Here is a 22,239-nt window from a genome sequence, read left to right on the forward strand (position 1 = left end):
TCTCTAGTTGTTCAACCTCCACCAAAACAGTTTAGTACTATTCTTGGAGTTCCTTGTTGGCCCCATGGTTAAGGATCTGGTGTTGTCATCACTGTGGCAGGGGTTTGATCCTTAGCCTGGGAACTTCCACATACGGTGGGCTCAGCCACCCCCCCCCAAAATTAGTATTATTCTATCATTTTTAAACATTTTCATTTTCTAATGTCAACATTTGTTCCTTTTCATTTTTTCCTTTCTTATGTTTTTTGGATGAATCTGTCAGGGATTTTCTAATGATGTTTTCATAGGAAATCCCTTCATTTAATTACTCATCTTTTTTGTTACATTTTTCTAATTTCCATGTTTTTGCTTTTTATCTCTGTTAAAATATTCTTCTATTTCATTTTAATTTGTTTTTATTTTTTTCCTTACTTTCCTTAACTGTATGCTTACTTTTTTTTTTTTTTTTAATGTGGAAGTTCCCAGGCCAGGGATCAAACCTGCACCGCAACAGTAACCCAAGCCACAGCAGTGACAATGCCAGACCCTAAACCCACTAGGCCACCAGGGAACTCCCACGCATACTTATTTTACTCTAAATATTTCTTTTTTCTCTTACATGAAAGTAAGACTGGAGTTCCAGTTGTGGCTTAGCAGATGAACAACCTGACTAATATCCATGAGGATGTGGGTCTGATTCCTGACCTTGCTCAGTAGGATCAGCATTGCCGCAAGCTGCAGCATAGGTCATAGATGAGGCTCAGATCTGGTGTTGATGTGGCTGTGGTATAGGCTGGAAGCTGCAGCTCTGATTCGACCCCTAGCCTGGGAATTTCCATATGCTGCAGGTGTGGCCGTAAAAAGAAAAAAAAAAGTAAGATTACATATATTTTACATATTTTTCTATGAATACTATGAAACCAACATTCTATGGTTTTAAAATGTAGTTCACTCAAACTTCAAAATAGAGATCTTTATTTTCTCTTCAATTCAAAACATTTAAAATCTTTTAAGTAGCCTTTTTGCTTGAAGTGTAACATTCAAACAAAAAAGTACACAAAAGTATCGGGACGGTGTCTAAATTTTTTAAAAATTTGAAATAAATATCTTTAGTGTAAGCCAACCTTTTGATGTATTTTTCTAATTACATTATAGCAAGAGCATGAGATCTAAATGAAAGTTTCATTTTTTAATATTTTATTAAGATTTTCTTTGAGATGTAACACACTGTCAATTTTTATTTTTATATTTGTTGAAAATGTGTTCTTTTTTGGCACAATTTCACAGCAGTTATGTGTAAACACATAGAATATAAGAATATGTAAGCTATCATGCATACATGACCCATCGTATCATGTAACGGATCCTAGTCAATTACGCTATCATCCCCAAATTTGCTCAGGTCAGAGCAGTGCTCACACAGACATTTGTTTGGATGGCACCTTCGGAAAATGAACAAAGCTGGCTGAAGTCGGTGGTAATTGATAGGAGGCTGTGGCTGCCTCAGGTCCCACCAGGCCACTCCATGGCCACGTGGATCAATATCTCAGCACTCAGTGACCCATCTGCGGCCCACCGCTGTGGGGAGGGCTGGGAAGCTGGCTCTCAGCACTTGGGTATGGTTTACTAAATCTGCTCATTACAGGACAGTGGGTATTATAGTGTCCTCCATCCCCGGAGATTTCCCTTATAATGTGTCAGTTATTTTCACGTATTTCAAAGCAAGATTGCTAGACAGCTAAAAATCCACGATTTGTCACTACTGTAGGATTGTAATTTTTATTACATATTTTCTCTCTCTGTTGTCTTGTGTAGAAATCTTCACTTTAAATTCATTCTTGTCTAAAATTAACAGTGCTATAGAGCAGAAAAAATAAATAAAATAAATAAATAAGAATATAAGAACACAAAGAAGAAGTAAAAAAGTAAAAACAACTACTCAACAACAACAAAAAAAATAAAATTGAATTAACATTGCTATTTTGACATTTGTACCCTAACCATATGCCTGGTATAGCTAACAGAGTTCCTTTTATCTTTTTTTTTTTTTCTTTTCTAGGGCCGCACCCATGGCATATGGAGGTTCCCAGGCTAGGGGTCGAATCAGAGCTGTAGCTGCCAAACTTACACCAGAGCAACAGCAACACGGAATCCAAGCCGCGCTAAAACCTGCACCACACCTCACGGCAACGCCGGATCCTTAACCCACTGAGCAAGGCCAGGGATCAAACCCAAAACCTCATGGTTCTTAGTCGGATTTGTTAACCACTGAGCCATGATGGGAGCTCCTAACAGAGCTCCTCTAAATGGTGTCTTTTAGGTTTCTTTCCATTTGAGGTGTGATGCTTATAAGCATTTCGGAGCTGGTATCAGAGCTGATCTCTTCCTTTCATGTTCCTTGCAATTATGTCTGCTGGAATTATTTTTGCATTCATATTTTCTATTTGATGTTTCTCAGTGTTTCTTTTCTCTGCCCTGTTTATATTTTACTCTCTTTGGTGTTTTTTGTTCATTTAGTATTTTTTTATTGAAGTATCATTGACCAGCAATATTACATTAGTTTCAGGTGTACAACACAGCAATTCAATACTTTTATACCCTACACACCATACAAAGCTTTTATACCCTTTTATACCCTACTCCCCACATGCTTAGGCTCTGTCCAGGGCAGAGGAGCCTATTAAATGTTGATTATATTCCCCATGCTGTGCATCCCTTTGACTTATTTATGGTGTAACTGGTGGTTTGTACTTCTTAATCCCCTTCACCCATTTCATTCCCTCCAATCCCTGCTGTCTGACCACTAGTTTTTTCTTTGTATCTGGGAGTCTGTTTCTGTTTTGCTGTATTTGTTCATTTGTTTTTTTCTCTAGTATTTTAATATTTATACTTCTGATTGAATTTTGATAATGAGAACCTTTAAATCATTGCCCTGCATATCAACCTCTGAGCCTCTCGGTATCAGTATCCTTTACCTCAACAAAATAAAAGCCTTAGTAAAATCTCACATTCCTCCTCTCTCTATCTGTAGCCTCCTTCTCTCTTAAGATCCAGATTGGTGCTAAAAAAAAATTATTTTACTTTTTTTTAGGGCTGCACCCACGGCATATGCAAATTCCCAGGCTAGGGGTTGAATCAGAGCTATAGCTGCCGGCCTACACCACAACCGCAGCAAAGTGGGATCCAAGCAGTCTTTGTGACCTACACCACAGCTCATGGCAATGCCAGATCCTTAACCCACTGAGTGAGGCCAGAGATTGAACCTGCATCCTCATGGCTACTAGTCGGGTTTGTTACTGCTGAGTTGAGCCACGACGGGAACTCCCGGTGCTAAAATATTTTTAAATTATGCAAAAATATGCACTTCAACTATAGGTTTTATTGGTTGCTAATGTTTGTATTGTATAGTTGTATAGTTTTGTTTATTACTGATATTTATCCATTTATTTGTTGCAAGGCCAGTTTTTAAAACCTGTGTCTTCTTCTTTCTTCAATGTGTTACCTATTTTGCCAGAATCTGTGGTGGAAGTTTCTCTGAATGGTAAATTTTATGAATCCTTGCATTGCCCCAAACAGCTTTACTTTGCCCTCTAATTTGAATTTTAGTTTGAATCAGTTCTAGGATTCCACTTTCAAAATAATTTTATCTCATAACTTTGAAACACTGTGTTCTGTTGTTTTTACCACCCAACAATTGCCAAGGAAAAATTAGGTGATAATGTTATCCACAAGCCCATGAAGATATACTGATTAGTTGTTGGGTTTTTTTTTTTTTTTATCTTTGAAAATTTTGAAGATTCTGTTTTCTTTTATTCTGAACTTTTACCAGCATGGGGCGGGATGGAAGGGTTCCGGGTAAGGCCTCCATTAAGTAATAAATCCTACAGCTCGAGCTTTCTTGTATGTTATCTTTCTTTTTCTAGGGAGGGAGGTAGGAGGGAGGGATGGAAGGGAGGGGAGGGGAGGGAGGGAGGGAGAGGAAGGAAGGGAATGAAGGAAGGAAGGAAGTGAAAGGACAGGATGGAGGGAGGGCGGGAGGGGGAGGGGAGTGAGGGAGGGGAAGGGAGGGAGGGATGGAGGGAGGGAGGGAGGGGAGGGAGGGATGGAGGGAGTGCGAGGGAGGGAGGAGGGTGGAAAAAAAGGAAAAGAAAGAAGACCTCTTTCTTTCTTTTAATTCATCCCAAGCAGTATATTTTGGGTCTTTAGATTTAAAGATTCTGTCCCTTCTTTAGCTTCTTGGGAGCAAGATGTCACTTTCCTGTCCCTTGAACATTCCTGCTGTCAATTTCTTGAAGAAGGGTAATTTCTTAGACAGGGCACAGGGCACTTCTGAGGACCAGAATAATGCCAGGGATCTCAGCCCTTCCAATTCTGGAGGCCACATTAATTTCTCCCGATATGCTTAGGCTCTGTCCAGGGCAGAGGAGCATGGAAGAGGGGGTTCCCCAAATAATAGAACAGTTTTTATCCAAGAGATTGAATAATGCCTCAAGAGACCATTTAAATTTTAAGATCTCACTAAGCTTTATCCAGACTGAAATTTAGTCTGGAGAGTGTTTGTTTTGTTCTGTAAGGTGTGTGTATATATGCATGGGCTTGGTATGTGTGTGGGTGTCGTTTGTTTTATTCAGGCTAACCAGCAGGTAGTGATGTGGGAGCAAGTCCTTTTAGTAATACTCAAATTTAAAAATAATAATAATAATAAGTACCATTTCCCTGCCATTTTCAACTCAGTCGTGGTTGCTGTGAGAGTTAACCTTTTGACTTCTTCCTACAGCAGCATTTCAATAAATTGTAATGAAGAGAAAGATGAGCAGGAAGAAGAGGAAACTGGGATAAAAATCCCAGAAAATTACTTAACCTGACATTTAACTGGCTCCCTGATCCGTCCCAACCTACCTTCAAGTATTATTTCTCATGTCTTCCTTTAATCGACCCAATCCCTTTCCAAGGACAATTTCTTCCACTATTAGAGTCTCTCAGAAGGTGTAGTACAGCTTCATAATTAGAAGTTGCTCCTGCACTTGAAGCAGGGACCGGGCCCTCCTCTCATCTGTCCTAATGCCTCTCCCAGCCCATTTTTCTTCCCCTCTTTGTCTGAGTTCTCAGACTCTGAGTCTGAAGGGCTGAGCCTCAGTGGGTAAGAAGAATGGGAACTGAAAGTGGAGATGAGGAGAAACTAGAGCATCAGCCTGACAGAGACATGAGATCAGATAAGAACCAGCGAGGCAGAAACAAAACGAGGGATCTCTGTACAAGTGGCATAAAATGGCCTTTGTGTCGAACCATCGTTGCTGGGAGTTGAGGAAGTAGCCTGTTTTCACGAATTCCAGAACATTCCATCAGGGGCCTCCGGCTTGGTTTACTTGTTCGCTTTCTCTGTCCGCAGGTGTCAGGCTCCAGACTTGCATGGGCTCAGCAACAGTGCCTACAAAGAGGAGAGGAAATCTGGTTAGCAAGCATGTTTCTTTATGAAAAAAGTTGAGAAATCTCCACACCTCCATCATGTGTCAGCTGCTGTGTGCCTGGCACTGTGCTGGGAGAGTCAGTTGCAAGGAAGTTTCATAGGAAGGTACCCATGCCAATAGGATTGTGGGTACGATCCTGTGCACAGATAAGAAGAAACTGGCAGGGACATAGGTGCCACTCTGGGGACAGAAAATTCCTACCCAGAGATGAATTCCATGAACTCTCTTCTGAATTCTTATTAAGGTGAGCCTACCTGGGCTAATGCTTCACTCAGCCTACCGGGGCTAATGGTTCACCCCCTCCTGTCCCTTTTCTCTCTGCCCCCATAGAATCCCATTCATTCCTCCACTGCATCTGTGGTATTTTGTCATGAGGGTGACAAGGCCCTGCTTGAGATGTCTGAACATTAATGTGGTTGCTTTTAACTCAGCTCTACTGAAAACTAATCAATATTGACATTGTTTCCCTTACCAAGTAAGGCCATAACATTTTCATCCCACCCCTCTGTTCCATGTCTCCCAGGTGACTACCCATCCTTGAGGCTCCAGGGAAAGTCTGAGGGTTGGCATTGGGATCCAGGCACAAATTTTAAGATCTCTGGGTCTCCAGGACACATCCAATTGGCTGCATTGACATATCCCACTTCAGTCTTCAGTTTGGGTCTATGTTCTGGCTCTGAGCCCATGGGCCATCTCTCCATAGAGGGCTGGGCTCCACCTGTCACGGTCAGGTGGCCAGTGCTGTGCCCTCCCAGTGACATGCTGAACAGCTTCCTCTGCAAAGATGCATAAAATTGGCTCATGAGCTGGAGGTTCCATCCCACTGCCCAGTGGACTTGGCAGAGACAGAAACATTCGTTCATCTTCCCTGGGTTGTGTTCGACCACGTGGAGTCTCTCCTCCCATTCCAGGAATGGCCCTGCCATCCTCTCCCTTCCCCTCTGCCTGTGAGTTCTCGGCCAGCTGGCTCTGCCCTTCCATCAGAGCCTCACAGGAATCCATCCTCCCCCATCCCTCATGCTTGCTGGCTCAGGCAGTTGCAGCCTTCTCTCAGATAGCTGTACCCCTTGAATCCTCATGTTACTGCCACCCTGTGCATTGCTAGATGTGCGTTCAAATTCAAGAGGACCCAAGTCCTCTCCCTGCCAGCTCTCTTCCACCTTCTTGCTCCCTCTGATGCTTCCTAGAACCCCGAGCATCCCACCAGCAAAAGGAGCTGACTCCATGTAGAAGATACACCTCCCCCCTCCCCAGCAGCCTCTCCAGGCAGCCCTGCCTGAATGTGTCCAGTGACAGTGGAATCCTAGCGTCACTAACTATTCCTCTCTGATTTGTGCTGCTCTAGCAGAAAATTCTTCCTCAAAATCAAACAGAAGTCAAAAGGACCTTTAAAAGTTCCCGGAACACACATCTATTCCTGTACGTGTATGAAACGGGGCCAGAATGCGACAGTGAGCCGCCCAGTCTCTCAGTCAGTCGGTGCAATTTCAGGGCTGGGAGAGCTATGTTCCCTTCCAGGCACTGAGTGTCCAGAACTGCCAAGCTCTGCCTCCCTGTAACGTCACTGCTGTCCTCTGGGGCCATAGGAAACTCAGTTTCCTTCTCCCCCTGGCAGACCTTCCATAACTGCTCCACGTGGAAATTACTGTCGTGGGTTCCTGGCGCTGTCTCTTCCCCAGGCCGAGTGAGACCCCTGTCTGTGGTTGATCCATAAGTTGACACAGCCCCACCCAGGCTTTCCCTCACACCTTCTCCCAACCCAGGTTCTTCTTTTTTCTGGTTCACACAGGACTCTTCAGATACATTTTCCAGGACCTCCCTCTGGAAGCTGTACCTGATAACCTACCTTCTCCAATGTTCTGACTTTACTCTGCCGCTGTTGTTCCGTCACATCAGCCAGATATCCTTCCACCCTTGTTGTTGTCTTAACATGTCACTCGGGGCTTTTTGTTTTTCTTGACTACACTGATCTTCTTGGAGGCAGGGACTCATGTTGTCTTGTCCATTTGTAAAGAAACCATAGGGGGCATTTTCATCAATCACTGTTGTCTAACTTCCTAATTTTGTCCCACTTCAAATGAGGCAAGTGAAGCCCAGGGAGCTTGGGTGATTCCCAAGTTCTCTCAGCTGAGTGAAAGCTAAACAGACAAAAACCCAGTCCTCCTGGCTCTCATCGCAGTGTTTTTTTTCAACCTATCCCCTTGGGCTACATAGAATTTCAACACACCAGTTCTTTATGCAAATGATTTACCTGTTCAGGTATCTGTATGTCCTTTGAGTAATATGATCATCCCCTTTTAATAACCTCAACAAGTTCCTGCATCCTCTCTCATCAAGCCTTTGTATATTTCTGGCCTTTGTAAAGAACTCTGCGCAGATGGTCACTTAATAAATGCTTTTTGGATGACAATAGTGGTTTTTACGGAAAGCCTTCATTTAGGCTAAGTGTGCAATTCTAGGGAACAAGGCTACATACAGTTCTTAACTCACATTCCCGCATTTACTATAAGCAACTTCAAAGCACTTCCGCAGATGGAATAATGCCCCTATGTTGCAATTTAAGCTTTCTCTGAAACCACACTCAAATTTTCAATTCCCCAAATAGAAAATGAACTGAATAGACATTAACAAAGTAATCTCTCCACTTCTTTGAAAACTGCCAACTTGCTAAATTTTTCTCTTATGGTTGATAATAGCCATGAAGAAACCAATCATAATTCCTTCTCCTCGGCCTCTGCAATACATCATTTAGAGAATCTTTCCTTATTGAGAAATAAAATGAGGAGAAAAATCATATTAGAGACTAATGCACTCACATAGTGTAATTTTCATTACTTAGTAACCTCAGGGTATAGATAATTTTCTTTAAACAAATTTTTAAAATGTGGGCTAAGGGATACATTTCCTTAAAATCTTAAAGGAATCACACTAGAGTGGTCACTTTTTGCTTTTCAAGTTTATAAATTTGGGAACAGAAAAAGTCTTTTTTTTTATTTTCAGGTATCTTTACCTTCCATTATATATTCTAGTTAAAGTCATGAAGCCCAGGGACTGACCCAGATTGAGAAAAAGAGGACATTTGTTCTAAGGTATGAACATCTGATTCAACAAATGTGGCTGCCGTTCAAGGTGGTGGCATCTCACCTTCCTGTAGGGATGGATGGACAGAGAGCTTCACAGGAGGCTAAGCACAGACTATAGGCTAGGGTGTCTCCTAAGAATTGAACTGGACACCACCAGAGCAGGCTTTAGCTGGATGGGTCCTAGAGAGTCAGGCATGGCCTTGAGTGACTTCAAAAGCCAAAAAACAAACAAACAAAAAACAAAAAAACTCCATTGGAAGGCTTAGTTGTTATCAGGCAGGGCTGAATCTTGGCTAAATAGGTGACGTGATTAGAGGATCAAGGATTAGCCAGCTTTGGAGTTCCCTTGTGGTTCAGTGGTAATGAACCCAACTAGTATTCATAAAGAATCCCTGGCCTCACTCAGTGGGTTAAGGAGCTGAGTTGCCATGAGCTGCAGCATCGATTCCACCTCTAGCCTGGGAACTTCCATATGCCACAGATGCGGCCCTAAAAAAAAAGAAGAAGCCGGCTTCAGACCCATGTTGCCAGTGCATCTATAGGCGGTCTGCTCACAGGTTTTGTGTGTCCCTTCCACAATATATAAGTCCCCCATCCTCTGAAAAGTAAGGTAAGCTAAGCTGAAGTGGGAGACACTCCCCTTACTTAGAACACGGTTATTTCTAAGAAGGAAAAACGAATTAGCTAGCAAGTACAAGTTCATAGCCTGAGACCAAGAAAGAAAAATTCCAAATTGGAAAAAATAATCAAGAAAGGAATCTCAAAATTGGTAAGTTACAGTTAAAACTTCAAAGTTCCAAGGAATTGGAACCTGTTACAGGCCTTAACAGCTGGGACTAGATTAATGCCCACACAGAGAAGGAACTTCAGCCGGCCACCCCATGTGGGTGGGCAGCTGGAACTGAATGGCCTGAATTGATTCTGCAGCCACTAGCAGTGCTATTTGTTAAGAAAATCACTGCGGCCCAATCCAAGAAAGTGGTAATAAAACTTCCTATCCGCCTAGGCCAATGGATGGAAAGAGACACACCTGCAAGTAATCAGAACATAAGACAGGGTCCAAATTTAAGCTACCTGAGTAGTTCAGGACCCAAAAGAAATAAGTTAACATAAGCACTAGTCCAGAACAGTTAAGTCCGTGTAAAGTCCCAGCTAATGTAAATGAGAAACTCACCTAAAGCAGGTAACGTGGATTTTCCATAGAAAGTATTCTCACTGACACCAAGATCGTAGCCAAAATCATAAATCATGTGAAGAAATGAATGACCAGGAAGAAAAGGCAAGAGGAACAATGAGTAATCATGGAGATAATAGAACAAACATTATTATTATTATTTTTTTTTTTTTGTCTTTTTGCAATTTCTTGGGCCGCTCCCGTGGCATATGGAGGTTCCCAGGCTAAGGGTCCAATCGGAGCCATAGCCACTGGCCTACACCAGAGCCACAGAAACTCAGGATCCAAGCTGCGTCTGCAACCCACACCACAGCTCACTGCAACGCCGGATCCTTAACTCACTGAGCAAGGGCAGGGATCGAACCCGCAACCTCACGGTTCCTAGTAGGATTCGTTAACTGCTGCGCCATGATGGGAACTCCAATAGAACAAATTTTAAGACTATAAAATGAATATTTTAAATTCTTGCTAAAATGGAGAAGTAAATAAAAATCTCATTGTAAAGAAAAAGTCAATATGAGAAAAAATAAATTCCAAAAATATAACTCAGTGAAAAAAATTCATGACACCCCAAACATGGAGACTATGCATTCTTTTCAAGTACATAAAAACAGTTTCTAAAAGTTAACTACGGATTAGGACACTAATGAAAATATGTTCTTTGACAAAAATGCAAGTAAATTTAAAACAAACAAACCACACACACACACACACACAAAATATACATGTATATAAATTTCAAAGGTGGAGATTACCAGTTTACAGTTCAAGTTGAAAAGAATTTGAAAGTCTCTACTCCCATCCTGAAAACAAAATAAAACAGAGCAAAAACCTGAACAAACTGAAAATCAACAACTTTTCATAGATTCATCAGAGAATTGAGGTTACAGGGCCTGAAAACTGGAGAGATAGGCAGATGCCGAAAATCTTGGCTTACTTGAAGCAGAAGTCACATGTGGCACCTGGTAGGAATAGAGAGTAATCGACTAGCTGCTAGAGGCTAAGAGAAAAAAAAAGTTTTTTCTCTCTTTTGAAAGAGAAAAATTCCTAGGAACCTAGCCTTAGACAGTTCCCCTCACTTACAGGAGTCAGACTTAATCATAGGATTATAGAATGTTTCCGCTTTCCCAGCATTTTAATACAACCATCAACAAGGCTATTGTATAATAGCTAGAGATTATAGCCAAAAGAATTGCAAGACTCAGACCCTATTTAAAAAGGAGTCTCTAAGGAAACCCAAAGATAGCAGGAGACAAAAAACAAGGACACAGACAAAGAATTTATTTATTTATTTATTTAGGTCTTTTGTCCTTTTTAGGGCTGCATCCGTGGCATATGAATGTTCCCAGGCTAGGGGTCCAATTGGAGCTTTTGCGGCCAGCCTATGCCAGAGCCACAGCAACGCCAGATCCAAGCCACATCTGGGACCTACCACAGCTCACAGCAACGCTGGATCCTTAACCTACTGAGCAGGGCCAGGGATCGAACCTTAACCTCATGGTTCCTAGTTGGATTCGTTTCCGTTGTGCCACAACAGGAACTGCATAGACAAAAAATTTAGACTCTGACACAAAAGCTAAAGAAAACAATAACACAGTCTAACTCCCAGCCAGATTAATATAAAACATCACATCTCAGTTCCTTTTACCTGATACGTCAGGTAGGCCTTCAACAACAGATTTTTACATGAAATGCTATTAAGTGAAATGCAAATAAAGTACACGCAGACACACAGACACACACACACACACACACACACACAAACCAAACACTGTTGAAGAGACAAAACAAGTGTCAGAGCCAGGCTCAGATATGGCAGAGATTTTGGAACTATCAGTCTAGGAATGTAAAAGAACTATGATTAATATACTAAATATTCTAATGGAAAAAAATGGACAACATATAAGAATAGATGGGAAACTCTAAGAATTTTTTAAATGTTGAAATTAAAAACACTGTAAAAGAAACGAAGAATGCCATTGATGGAGTCATCAGTAGCCTAGATACGGTTGAAAAAATATACAGTTTTCCTGAAAGCCCTTCTCACAGACTAGGTTAAATGCCTGTCACTAATTTCCTTAGCATGTTCCTTATACTATAAGGCAATTTCTTAGGTATTTTTATGTCTGTCTCCCATCTGGGCAGTGAATTCACAAGAGCATCCTTCCTTGTATACCTTGCACCTATCAGAGTGTTTGACATACAGTAAGTGAGTGCTGAATAAATACTTAAATATGTTCAAATATAAAATTCTGCTCTAAACTTCAGTGATGTTTGGTAGGAGAAAAATAAAGGCCAAAGAAAGCCTGACCAGCTGTAGGAAATTAGCATCAAATTTCCATGCATGCCGCTTTCATAATAAACAAAACAAATTGTCTGCTGTGATTCTGCTGCTACATGAGATATTGATGTTTCATTTAGATTTTCATACAATCTTTTCACATTACTCGTTTTATTTGATTCTCTCAAAATTCCTCTCAAGGAAGCAGGGTAAATGTTGTTATCCATGATGAAAAAATAAAAACATTACCACAAGAGAACATTACCCACCCACCCCATATCATACAGCAAATAAAGCACAATTGTTTCTAGAACCTAGGACTTAGGACAGTAGCCTCTTTCCACCGGATCACTCTGCCTGATTACAAATGGCAGTTTCAAATTCCTGTCTCTAGAGTCAGTCTGGGTCTTTAATTAGATAGATGTATTCCTCTTGGAGAAAAGATTCAGTGCAAGCCTGTAGAATAGCTTTGGGATTTATGAGAAATTGTGGGGAAAACTGGATAATCTATGTAGAGAAGATTGACATCTTGCATATACCGCAAACTCAAAAGTTTAGTGCTCAGGAGTTCCTGATGTAGCACAGCGGGGATGAACCCGACTAGTATCCATCCATGAGGATGCATGTTCGATCCTTGGCCTCACTCAGTGGGTTAAGGATCCGGAGTTACTGTGAACTGTGATATACGTTGCAGACATGGCTCGGATCTGGCGTTGTTGCTGTGGCTGTGGCTGTGGCATAGGCTGGCAGCTGTAGTTCTGATCTGACCCTTAGCCTGGGAACTTCCATGTGCTGCACTTACAACCCTAAAAACAAAACAAAACAAAAACCTTAGTGCTCAAGACAGAATTTGGGTGAAGATTTGTTCAACATCAGAGAGAGAAACCAGCCTGGAACCAGTACACTGTGTTTTAAATCCCACCTCTCCCATTTACTTCCCTTATGACCTTGGGAAATCACTTTTGAAGCCTGGCTTCAGTTTCTCTAAGACCCCTTCTACTCTGAGATTCTTTGAAGACTCTGAAGTGTTTAAATATACATATTAAAAGGTAATGTTCCTTTTATTTCTTAAAAAAAAAAAAAAAGATTCATGAACGCCTGGAGAGAGAGGAAATCTGGAAATCAGAAAACCAATTGCATTTATGTGTAACAACATAAAAAATCATTTCAAAAAAATCTCCTATTTCCTCTCCCATTAACAGATGGGAAGCAGTCTGATGGAGTTTATTGGATGAAGCAGCTGCCATCTGAGCAGTCATGTCACATGAGTGACACTAATGAGACAGGTGAGACATTCAAGAGCCCAAGACTCTCCCCAAGAAATCACTGCATCTCTATCGGGGTCACAGTGGGCATGGTCTTCAGCTCTAAAAATAGACTGTGACAATAATAAGCCTTGTAATAATGATGACTCTTATTTATAGTTTGCCTCAGCTTCCCAGGCAAACGTCCTGGGAAGAACAAAAAGATGCTTAGTATAATTAAAACAAAGAAAATGTAGAGGTGTCGGCATATGAGGAAAGGAAGGGCTTTACCATCAGAAGCCGAGAACTGTTTATTGAATTTGATTAATAATCACTAATGTGGATTTTATTTTAAGATCACCCAGCAGGAAAGCACATTATAAGAATTTTGTTTTATGCACAAAGAAAAAAAATCCCTCAAGTTGATTTCTTATTAAAAAGTTCCTCTATTGTTCTCTGAGGCTTGATCATAATTTTATATTTGGAAGGACAGTTTTTCTAATCTCGAGATCTTGACGGATTTAGTTTAATTCAGATCTACTCGAGAGATATTTATTTTTAAGTGTATATTAAATTTCAAGCACTGGGAACAAGGGTATTTTATTATATATGTATTACATATAATGCATATACATACATATGCATGTATTCATATATGAGATGTGATATATATATATATATAATATACATAAAATTTATAAAGTCCAGGGGCTCAGGAAGTGATGGGCAGAATTAAAACACTGTGAGATAAAATATGTGAGTTCTGGAGGTGGGTATGCAGAGGATCAGGGTTCAGAAAAGAGTTCATTACAAGATGATATTTCTCCCACCTGGTAGGATAACTTGGAGTTCATTCTTTTGAAAAGGGAGAGTGGGGCAGTGCAGGAAGAGGAAATAGCAAGTTCAAAGGAAGAGGGGAATGGGAGAGTGTTTTGAGTTAAGAGTAGAAAGAAATGTCGCAGAAGAACAGGCAAGGACAGATTATAAGTGGCCATACGAGTTGTCCAAAGAATGTAAGCCTTTGTCCCGGAGTGATGGGGAAATGCTGAGGGGCTGCCATGATCATACATGCCTCTCAGAAAGATCACTGGAGCTTCCGGATGAATAGTGGATTGGATGAGCTGAATGTGAATCAGAACGCTGTTGAAATAACTCAGGCAAAAGCTGATAAGGGGGTGATCTGGGCAGTAGTTCAAGAAGATAAAAAAAGAAGATAAACATGAATTCTAAATATATCAGTGTTCCTGCTAGCATCACTATTCTAAGGCATTTCTCAAGTGATTAAAGAGTCAAAAGGCAAACACAATAGGATGAAAGCCATTAAAATGGTCATTCATGTGACTTGACCGTCATGTATAGTAGTTATGTGCAATGAAACATAAACATAAAACATAAAACACTCTAATATTGCCAGCAGGGCTTGTAGAGAAACTCTGTAAAGTCAACCACTCTGTTTGGTGGGGATTTTAACATCGTCTTAGTACCCACCTGTGTTTTCAGCTCCCTGCATTGGGCATGATCTCTGATAGCAAGAGAAAATCCTGGTGTGTGTCTGAATCAACCTGTCTGCTTGCTAGCTGATAAATTTCCTTCAAAGCAAAGGAACTTCTTGTAAAGCAAAGGAAGATTTGGTCGCCCAAGGAATTCATGGCTTCATCCTAAACTGGGAGCCATGACACCTGCCTTTTATCTTCTTAGCCATGGCTGGACTCAGTTGATGACTTGAACAAGTTACATCAAGCCTTAATTTCCCTGGCTATAAAATGGGTATTGTCAGAAGTGACCCCTACTTAACTGTGTGTGATGTTGCACAGATGACTAGGCTATGCCTATAAAATGCTCTCAGCCTCTGCTCAAAGGCCCTCTTACATGTGTCATTACTTTGTTGATGGTGATTTTGGAGATGATGTGAGTTTTGTGGGTGGTGAGGTTCAGTCCCCTAGAGGGGCTGACTCATTTGGTCAAAGGTTCCAAAAGTTGATGTGATCAGCAATTTCTGGACTTACTTGGTCAGCCAAAGATCGAGATCAACTGATCTATGATAGATCAACTGATCTATGAGAGGGTTTGAACTTAGAAGAGAATGGATGTCATACATACTTACAGATCAGAGAGAGAAAGAAGAAAGACTGAAAGGAGAAATAAGTTTAGGATGCAAAGAATTAAAATCACTTTTAAAGTCTTCTAGCTGTGTTACGTCGGGCACTGTGCTGAGTACTCATTCATTATCTGCACATTCATTATTTCATTCATTTTCTTTTCTGGCACACAGTAAGCACTCAATAAATGTCAGTTGCATAAACAGTCCTTTATGATAAGTCCTATTATCCCTGCAAGTCATGCTGCCGTAAGTAAAGGAGACGAGCCTAGATTTGAACCTGACCTCACCACAAAATTTGTGAATTTGCTTACTTTCTAAAACTTATGTGTGACCTCCGAATTACTGCTCTGGGTGCTTTTGTGTCATTCTGAGGAGTATGTTCTTAACTGAGGCCAACGGAGGCAAAGTTCTGTCTTCTTACAGTTCTCATACTGTCAACAAGTGTCCTTTTTTGTGATCTACGTAGTGCCATGTCTTCCACATTTTTGTGCATTTTGTTGGTGATTTCTCTTTCTAAAATATCCTAAATGGGAGAAGGTGGTGTTGTAACTCGAGGGGAAAACGTGTGTTAGACAACTTTGTTCCAGCATGACTTACGGTGCTCTTGGCTGTGAGTTTAACGAAAACCAACCAACCACATATATGAAGTCAGTGTTTTTAAGCAGAAACCCACATAAAACAAGGTTATATATTAATGAGTTGATGAAAATATTATCATCAGAAGTTCACAGGAACTGAGCCCTGAATTTCTCCCAGGAGCAATGGTTCAGGATTTGCTAGGCGGGGTTTGTAGTGACTTCATAGAACACAGTTACTGTGACCAACAGAAATCAATTACATATAAATAGATCAGATCTGCACAGCTTTGTGAGTTATAAGATAAAGATATAAATGCAATACTATGAAAGTACATGAAAAAAAAAATTTGACTTGACCCTGGAGGATTGAAGGAGGCATTATTGAGGGGTTGCTTTTGAACCAGGATTTTAAAAATGAGTAGAAACTCAATGAATGGACTGGAATGGAAGGTCATTTAAGGCAGAGGAGAACCACGTGCAAAGAAAGGGAGGTCTGAGAGAGCCTGGTGTGCTCAGTGATCTGAAAAGGGATGAATTCAGATCCCTTAAGTCTTAGGCTCCAATTCGGCCACAGGCAAAGATTTTCAGCCATTACCAAGTTTCTCTACATAGTTTGGGCTGTGATTTTTTTGCAACAAGGAAGTGTGCAGCATGTCAGCTGTGAAAATTGGCTCAATATTCATAATCAAATCTATTATGCTCCCTGTAAAGTCTGGGCCATGTTTCCGTAGAAACCCCTAGTTACATAAAGGGATCCTGGCCTGTAATTGGCAAGAAAAGCCACTACCTTAGGAAGCCATTATGGTAATGCCAGAGGAAAAGCACAATATAATTCTTGGGGAGCTAAGTGAACTGAGAGGGCAAAATAAAGACCCCTTCCTGCGGAGCAGCAAGCAGAGAGCATTGTGGGGACTCAGCCTCCACTCCAGTCCTCATCTATGAACTGACCCACTAACCACTAAGCCTGAAATGAGCACTTACTGCGTATGTCTGGCACTATTCAAGGCACTAGGAGGCACCACACACACACACACACACACACACACACACACACAACTATTCTTTCTTTCATAGCTACAAAGAGTTGACATCAGCCCTCACATCAAACTTCAGAGGTAAGTTTTACTATTCCCATTTTATTTTATTTGCTTTTTAGGGCTGCACTCGCAGCATATGGAAGTTCCCAGGCTAGGGGTCCAATCGCAGCTACACCTGCTGGCCTACACCACAGCCACAGCAACCCAGAATCCGAGCAGCGTCTATGATCTACACCACAGCTCACAGCAATGCCGGATCCTTAACCCACTGATGGAGGCCAGGGATCAAACCCATGTCCTCATGGATACTAGTTGGGTTTGTCACCACTGAGCCACAATGGGAACTCCTACTACTCCCATTTTAGAGAAGAGAAAAATGAAACTCCAAGGGCTTAAGTAACTTAGGTTCCCATAGCTAGTGAGTGGCAGAATCAGAATATATGCTCCATTTTGATTCCAAATCATGGGGAAAGGGGGCTTATCTGTGTCTCAGAAAAGGTCCTTGTCCTCAAGAAACTTGCATATGTGATGAATCAGAGTAAGTGGCTCAGATTGTCAATTTTATGGGAATTCAGGAGAAAGAAGTGTGAGCACACAGTATGCCACTGTTCTGAAGGCACCATTAGCATCAGAAAGAGTGGTCTTTGATAGTGAGCGATGGGGGAGGAAGTCATCCTGGGTGCATCTATATTTATACACATGAGCAAAAGTTCAGAAGCAGAAATGATCTTTCAAAGTAATAAGAGGAGCCATGCTGAGAAAGTGAAATCTAATTAGTGGAGGGATTTAGAAGGAATGTTCTACCTGCCCTATGATGGATCTCAGTGGATAGAGAGGGTGCTTTGTCTCCAAAGGGGCTGTCCATCATTTGCAACCTTATTGCTTATTCGATAAATATTATTGTGGACCTGGTTGTGACAAGGCTTGTTCTCAGCACAGGGGACCCTTCAGATAATGCGTTTCTAAATGGGAGGGAGCAGAGCCCGGCCACGGAAGACAGTGCACAGCCCCTGGTTAATGATGGCAGTTCTTTCCTGAGCATTCTCACTGCTGCCTCCTTTTCTTTTTCCACCTCCAGACCCCAGGCATCCTGGGCCTGTCAGTCTCTATTTGAGGCTCCAGTCAAAGTTGCCTGGTCACTGGGAGACCCTGGGATCAAGGGCAGCCTTCTCAGGCTGGTGTTCCAGATCTCCACTCTCAGCTTCACTTTGCCCAGCCCCTGGCGCTGAGACCACACCAGACCCCTTCTGGCTGGGGCCTCTCCTTTGACCCTCTACCTGGGGTCTCCTTAAGCCCACACTACCTGCCTATGGAAGTCATCCTTAGAGGTTCAGCTTCCAAGAATCTGCCTCTGATTTTCCCCAATCACAATCCACTCCTTCCCAACCTGGGCCACACAGCAAATACATCTATTTTAGCCTGTTTCCTCTTCTGCCTCAGCATAAACTGGGTGGCCACCAGTCTGTCCACTCCTCAGGCCAGAGACATGTGCTCTGATTCCACCATTTAGTGCAGTGCCTGGCATTTTGTCCAAGCGCAAGACATCTCTTAAAACAAAACAAAACCAAAAAACCCCTAAACACATGATGAGGATGTCCTTGAAATTAGAACAGTTCGGTTTAAATTTAACTGAGACATTAAGGTTCATTTTAGAAAATGCATATTGTGAGTAAAAACCACTGAAATTTAATCTTACAGTTTAATTTCACTGTAATCTTTATTATAGTAACCTCTAAACTTGTTGTTAGTATTACCGATGAAGTTGAAAGACCATTTCATCTGATTATTGTGTCTTAGGAAACACTTAATAATTAAATTCCACACTAATAATTAGAAACCCTATTATTTCACAATGGGCTAGGCAATACCTTGCAGGTAGCCCTCAATTACTGAAACAGAAGCCATCTTTAAGTGCGTGGAAGTGAAATTTCATACATCAAATAGTCTCCTCGCACCAACTTAAGCTGTATTATTAGAGACAGACGATGCAATAAAGTAAGGAGTCCTTCCAAGGTCTGAAATGATAGTGTTTTATGGGGTGAATGGTGTCTGTGGCTGATTTGTCCTTGCCCTTCACCTGACCACGTTCAAGGTGGACAGAATAAGTCAGGAATTTTGGTGTGTGTATAGGGCTGCATCAAGAAGGGTTTTCTAACAGAGCCCTCCAAAATTAAAATGGGTCATCTGCAGGGATTGACAGCAGGACCTGGTCCAGGCACAGGCATCTTCATTGACACAAGTGGAAAATGGGAAGGTGTTCATTTGATCCAAAAGACCCCAACCAATCAGAAGACTGTTTCGCTCTAATGCTGCCCTCCTGGCCCCAGGGTTGCCAAAACCCAGAGCAGGAGTCCAGCTGGGCAGCTCCTGAAAGCCCTTCAGAACAAGGGACTGTCAGAGCCTGGAAGAGGTTGGGGTGACACAAGTCCTGAATGGGACCGCTAGTGCTCAGAATGAAGGACTTGACCAAGGCCTCCTGAAGCTGCCTGCCCTCCAGGACCTGAGTGCCTGGGGCTCCCAACCCACATATTCCTGCAGCAACTGACATAGCCACCCCCACTTCCTCACACAGCTTGGTCCATTGCAGGAATTTAATAAAGTTCCAGAAGGGATGTGTGTATATTTATAACTGAATCGCTTTGTTGTACAGCAGAAATTATCACAACATTGTAAATCAACTATACTCCAATTAAGAAAAAAATAGAAAGAAAAGAAAAATTCCCTGCTGCTCTAGCTGACTGACTGGGAAAGGAAGCCGGAGAGGTCTGGCCCAGCAGGAGCCCCCCAACCCCCTCCTCCCCAACAGGAGCTCTGACTCACAACCTGTTTGGCACCGCGCAGCCCTCTCCGGTTTCCTGAATCGCTCTCTCTAATGCAAACGCCTCCATGGCAGATGTTCTGAAACAATGATCATGACAATGACACTGTAATCCCCTACTTTCCCTTGCATCATAGATTTTTTTTAGAGTGATTTTGCAGACTTGCTCTTCAAGGTAGTTATATTTTTTGGACGAAGCCTTTACAAAGACTTTTTTGGGTGGTCCCATCGGATAACTGCGGGGCCCCCAGAGCCGGGAATCCTTTAGCAGTATGCACGCGCTGGGAGGGACAGGGAAAAAGTCTGAGGTGAGAATCCGAGTAATCTGGGAGTGGGGTAGAGGTTGGGATGGTTTGGTTGGGTGCAAAGGCATACATCTGAGGGTGGGTGTGAGCCTAGGGATTGATCAAAAGGCCTTTCTTCAGTCCTTTTTTTTTTTTTTTTTTTTTTAAGGGGAAAATTGGGTAAGGAGGAATTCCGTGTATAGAAGCAGCAGGGGCAGATCCGAGCTTCCTCTTGGAGGCCAAGGCCGAGAGAAGGGCAAAGGTTACCGTGTGCGGAGACTGCCAGCACCAGCTCCAGGGCTCCGAAGGGCTCTCGACCCGGGCCCGGGGCCGGGGCGGGGGTGGGGCTCCCGGGGGGCCGGGGCGGGGCCGCCGCAGCGGGCGGGGCTGGGGGCGGGGCTGGGGGCGGGGCTCGGGACCTTCTCGCTGGCTGCAGCGGCTGCCGGAGAGGCGTCCACAGCGGCGGCGGCAGCTGGGGCAGCAGCAGAGGCACGGCGGAGCTGGGCGGCGGCCACTCCGGGTGAGCAGAGCGCGGGCGCGGCGGAGGCGCGGCGGGGAGCGCGGCCGGTGGCTTGCAGCGAAGCCGGCTCCGGAGGCGCCGGGAGAACCCCGTCATCCTTCCGTAGCTCCAGATGCAGCCCTCTGGGGAGGGTGGAGGTGGTGGGGTGGGGGCTGAGGGGGTGTGGGAAGCGGAGGCTCCTTTAGCCCTTCTTCAGCCATCGCCGTCCGGCTGTCCGACTAGGCGCCCCATTGCCCCGTCTTCTGAGGACAGCCTCCAGATTGTGTTCCAGATCTCCTCCCTCGCCTTCGACCACTCCTTCTCCTCCCCTCCAACCCTCAGGGCCAGGTATTTTCAGCTCCCAAGCCATTCTTCCGGGAGACCCCAACTCTCTGCTTCCCCATTCCCGGCACTAGGCCGGGACGCCCCACCACTCTCTCTCTGCAGCCCCAGAGGCAGGAATAACCCCCCCCCCCCCCCCCGCCGCCACTTCCTTGTGCCTGCACACCTGGACCCTTCGGCTGCCACCTGCTCCCGAGATTCTCAGCCGGCCAGCCAGCTGCTGTGCCTAGGACCCAGGCTTCCTTGTCATCACCCCTCCCCCTCCTCAGAATCCCAGACTGAAGAAAGGGACTGGAGGGATCCTGAGCTTTGGAAATCACTTGACCCACTTCCCCAAAGGCTGGTCCCAGGCCAGCCAGGCTATTTGATGGAGACACCTGCCTTGCCTGCCAGCTGAAGGACCAAAAGGCCTCTGTCAAAATGGACCGAGGCGTCCCTGCATCCTCCTCCAAGCTGCCCGGACTTGCTGACCTGGGTCCCCAGAGACCAGGAACAAGAGCTTTGTCATTTAAGACCTCCAAAGCTATTTGCCCACCCCACCCTCAGACCCTCAGGAGTGTAGGGTGCAGCTCTGATGGGGCCACCATTCTGGGCCTGGCTTCTGCTCCCATGTCCTTGTTTGCCCACCTGCTCCCTGGGGAACCCAGAGCAAAGTAGTGAAACTGGTGTTCAGGGCCTTGTTCTCCTCTGTAGCCCTTTGGCCTTCCTTCCTCCCCCTGTTGGAAACTTTCCCCCTCTTTCACTGGTCACCGTCACTCTGGCTGGGTCTGGGCCATCTGTACAGCGTTGAGTCCCCAGGGCACCGAAAGCTGGGCAGGGACCACGAAGGGCTGGGACGTGTGCTGGACCAGTGTGAGGAAGGTGGCTGGTAGCCAGGTCAGGCTGGGCATCTGGGCCTTGCGGCCGGCCAGTGCTTTAGGGTGGGTTGTTCATTGGCTTTCATTGAGCTCCGAAGGGGGTCCTAGGGTTTGCTTTGCTGTGGAGAGGGGAGGCAGAGCAGGGGCTGTTTTTCCTGCATGCTTCTGACTGTCTGGTGTTACTATGGTGACAGTTTTGCCTCTCTTCCTCCTTCTGACTCTTCTGGGAGCTGGTTTTTATTGGTCTGTTGTCCTGTCTTTTATGGCTCTAATTTCTCCTTTCTATTTGCTCTGAAATAAACAGTCATAAACATGGGCGCTGGGCCCAGACTGGGGGCTGGCAGAACTTCACCTGCGCCTGGCCCTGGGCTCCTTTGAGGGGGGAGTCAGGAAAGGAGGTGGGGACAGACCTACCCACACTCCTTCCTGCCCCCGGTTCTGGGAGCGGGTAGCGACATCACAGTCTTGGGCACACAGTGGGTAGCACATGGCCT

The 22,239-nt window shown here is 43.8% G+C and overlaps 1 protein-coding gene across 2 annotated transcripts in view; it reads left to right on the forward strand.

Annotated features, from left to right (window-relative positions):
* The first annotated feature begins 20,460 nt into the window (after nt 1–20,460).
* Nucleotides 20,461–22,239, forward strand: part of CYRIA (CYFIP related Rac1 interactor A) — a 103,405-nt gene continuing 101,626 nt past the window's right edge. Inside the window, exon 1 of one of the 2 annotated variants that reach the window (XM_047782609.1) lies at nt 20,461–20,567. The gene's annotated coding sequence lies outside the window, so the exon portion shown is untranslated. The remainder of the gene's footprint in view (nt 20,568–22,239) is intronic. The other variant, XM_047782610.1, reaches the window with a different exon arrangement.

The sequence above is a fragment of the Phacochoerus africanus genome, chromosome 5 (genome assembly GCF_016906955.1).
Source record: "Phacochoerus africanus isolate WHEZ1 chromosome 5, ROS_Pafr_v1, whole genome shotgun sequence".
NCBI classification, from domain to species: Eukaryota; Metazoa; Chordata; class Mammalia; order Artiodactyla; family Suidae; genus Phacochoerus; species Phacochoerus africanus.